The sequence below is a fragment of the Vigna unguiculata genome, chromosome 10 (genome assembly GCF_037176805.1).
Source record: "Vigna unguiculata cultivar grain cowpea cultivar isolate G323 ecotype 2 chromosome 10, ASM3717680v1, whole genome shotgun sequence".
In the NCBI taxonomy this organism is placed as follows: domain Eukaryota; kingdom Viridiplantae; phylum Streptophyta; class Magnoliopsida; order Fabales; family Fabaceae; genus Vigna; species Vigna unguiculata.
Genome location: NC_140801.1, coordinates 19,619,402 through 19,623,271, shown reverse-complemented (window position 1 = coordinate 19,623,271; position 3,870 = coordinate 19,619,402). Strand labels below are relative to the sequence as shown.

General features: G+C 32.0%; 1 long non-coding RNA gene across 1 annotated transcript; it reads left to right on the top strand.

The window, feature by feature from the left end:
* The first annotated feature begins 469 nt into the window (after positions 1–469).
* On the top strand, positions 470–1,981 carry LOC146882298 (uncharacterized). The gene is made up of 2 exons (XR_014985054.1): positions 470–685; positions 1,763–1,981. It is a non-coding gene; the product is annotated as an uncharacterized LOC146882298 (long non-coding RNA).
* Positions 1,982–3,870: the final 1,889 nt, after the last annotated feature.

The following is a 3,870-nucleotide window of genomic DNA, read 5'->3' as shown; positions in this document are numbered from 1 at the left end:
AATACACCCCAACTCCTCGCCCCAAGTGTCCCCCCACTTGACATCTCTCTTGTTGAGAGGGTGTTAAAGGTCAGGTTAGGGGTTCGATACCCACTGACAACAACCTGCCTTGCGAAGTGGGGGGACACTTGGGGCGAGGGGTTGGGGTGTATTGGTCTGCAGACCTGACACGGCCCTCTTGATTAAGAGGGGTGTTACAAAAAAAATGTAAGACCCTAGAAAATGGCGTTTTAAAAGTGATAGTGGTTTAAAAATAGTAAAAATGTAAGACCCTAGAAAATGGCGTTTTAAAAGTGATAGTGGTTTAAAAATAGTGAGACTTGATTTTAGTATAAATAGAATTGTTATAAACGAGTTTCATTATTTTAAAACACACCATCTCTCTAGAAACCACTTTTCTAGAGTTCTCTGACTTCTCTCTAGAGGTTCTGTCTCTCTGTTCGTCTGATTGAAAACACACCATCTCTCTAGAAACCACTTTTCTAGAGTTCTTTGACTTCTCTCTAGAGGTTCTGTCTCTCTGGTCGTCTGATTGAAGAACCGAGACCGTAGGATTGATCCTCTCGGCGAGCTCTTCAAATTGGACCGATCAGTTTCTCTGTTCGCATAGAGCATCCTGTGGAGTTAGAGGTGTTGACGTTTTTAAGGCGTTGACGTTTATAAAGTTGTCTAAACAGGATAACAGGTAAGGGAAGCTAACTGTTTTACTTGAATTTCATCTAGAAATCATTCTGATGACTTTGAATTGCATGATTGATTGTTGTATGAGTGCTTGAATTGTGTAATTGAGTGTATGTTTGGATTGTGCTAGATTTCTTTACTGTTGCATGTGAGAACAGATTGGGAATCAGGTATTTTCGCCTAAGCGAGCAGCTCTCGCCTGAGCGAAAACACCAGAAACTCATCCCCTGTTTCTGCGCGAAGATCTCGCCTAGGCGAGCCAGTCTCGCTTGAGCGAGAGTCACTCTCGTCTAAGCGAGACAACTTAGCCTGAGCGAGAATTCGCCAAGAGTTTGGGTTGTTCTCTATTTTGAGCCTCGCTCAGGCGAGAATGACTCGCCTAAGCGAGAGAGCCTTTTTGCCTAGGAGAGACCTTCAAAAAGCTTGGGCGAGAAACCCTGCAGTTGAGTGTTATTTCTTTGTTTCTAATGGATGAAGCTATGTTTGAATGTTAAAATATGAACTTAGTTATGATATGCATGAATTGTTATGACTGGTAATATGTGCGGTGAAATTGCATGAAGTTGGAATATAAGAAGAAGTGGTTGAACTAGGATTTCAAGGGAAATTCTAAGAGGAATGTTTTAGTGTGTGTAAGGACATAAGGACTCAGTTTTGGTTGGTATCCTGACGCTCCTAGTAACCATTAAGACTCATGTAGAGTATGATGGATTACGTCGGGGGGAGTAGCAGGAGGTCCTGGTCTATGGACCCGATCCGCCATAGAGGTGATGGGACTTACCCTGGGAGTGGTTGGGTGATAACCCCTTGTGTCCAAACTCTGCAGAGTTTGGGAACCATCGCAGGTGCAAGCCACCAAGAGATCCGATGTCGCTTACATAATCCGGATATTGAGTCTAGAGTCATGTAAATGTGTTGTGGTGGTCTATATGATTCTGGTGATAATGAGAAAGATTGCGTGGTTTCTGTTTATAATTGAACTGCATGATTCCTTAATCAGATTAGCTTACCCTTGCGTTTTGTGTTCCTGTCTTGTGTTGTATGTTTCCTTTTGCGATGATCACCTATTCGGTGGGAGCAGATGTGGTTGCAGTGTCAAAGGCACTTCTGGAGGATGAAGAGCCATCGTGTTAGTGTTGAAGAGGAGGTTTCCAGTGGGAGCTTTAGCAGTGGTCAGTAGTACAGAGTTTATTAGTTTAGTTTAAGTGTATAAGTGATATATTTTTATAGTCATACCTTTTGTAAGACTGTATTAATATATTGGGTACACTGGATTATCTGTTTTGGAACTATGATGAAACTCCCTATTTTTATTAGTTTTAAGCTGCTGAAATTGGGATGTTACAAGCGCAACTGGTGACATCTCTCTTGTTGAGACGGTGTTAAAGGTCAGGTTTGGGGTTCGATACCCACTGACAACAACCTGCCTTGCGAAGTGGGGGGACACTTGGGGCGAGAGGTTGGGGTGTATTGGACTGCAGACCTGACACAGCCCTCTTGATTAAGAGGGGTGTTACATAACACACTCACACAATTTCATATGCCCAACATATAATTAAATATTAAAATTATTATGTTTCGTGAAATTATGTCAACAAATTAAAAATAGACATTATTATTATAAAAAATTACAATGAGACTTTTACTAGTTTTTATTCCCGTGCAACGCACGGGCATTTCAAAATGTATTTTTTTTATTATAAATATAAAATTTAAATAAATGATAAAATAAAAATATTAAAAATTAGAATTTTAAGATTTTAATTATATTTAATATTATTACATGTGTAACCAGTATGTATATTAAAAGAATTAAATAATACTATATAATTTGATTTTTTTTAAAATTTATACCTTTCAATTTATATTTTAGTAGAAAAAACATAATTTAATTATATAAAAATGAAGACTTCTTTTTCAAATATCTAAAGTTTTTAAAATAAAAATAATAAATGAGATAGCAATGTAAATGTTTGTATACAAAAATTAAATTTAATAAACACTTAATTATATTAAATTTTTAACTAATATTCTATAATTAATGTTAATATTTATCCTTTTTATAATTAAAATATATTAATTGTATAAAAATTCGTGTAACTTTAACTCACAAAAATATTTAACAATTAAATGTTCTTATGAAAATAATTATGATATTTGTGTTTAAGTGATGTATTTTGTTTGTTAAACTAAATCTAAATTTTGCTTTTTACTTTCATAAATTCATTTATTGATTTAAAAAAGATACCGTAAAAAATATATAAGTTAATTAATAACTACTAATTTTAATAAAATACTAATAATAATAAAAATAATTATTATTATTTCAATATAATTAATTTTTTTATATAATTTTATTTAAATATGTAATTATGTATAGTTATAAATATAATATTTAATAAAAAGTTTAATAATATGAAAAAATTAAATAATTAAACACAAATTATATTGAAATCGTTTAAAGTTACATTTAATATAATTATTACTATATTTGGAAAAAAATTTGTTTCGTACCTTTTTTTCTTCTAGAAGTTTTTTTTTTGTAGAATTTATTAGTTTGGTGTTTTGATTTCTTCGAGGAAGAAGTTTTCATCCACGTGTTATAGTTTAAAAAAAATTCAAAATTTTGTCTTCTTACTAATACGGATAAGATAAGTCGATTTTTATCTAGGTTCCATGGTTTGATAAATTGAGTTTCCGGTAACCCATTTGTAGTATTTATTTTTTTTTATTTTATAATTATTTTTTTAATCAATTTTGGATCTCTTAGTTTATTTCATGAATGTTGATAGTGGTAGAAGGATTAGTCTTATTATAAATAGAATGATTGTTGACAGAATAGTAAGAATGTTTGTAAATCTAATTTTTTTGAATTTAATAATGTTTAGATGGATTGTTTTACATGTTCAAGTATATATTTGATTTGAGTATTAAAAAGTCGTTATACATATGGTACGTCAAATGAAACAATTAATTCGGTATTCTTAGAAGAACTCAATACATAAAACATGTTTTCAATATAAAGTTCTCGTGTTTATAAAAAATAAAAGTAAGAATTAGAATGCAAATTACTTAAATCATGATAGTTTTGCACCCATAAGTTTTTAAAAGATTTCTTTTTTGTTATTATAAACAATAATAATACTAAAAATTAGAAATTTTTTTGCAATAAGACAGTACTTAAACACA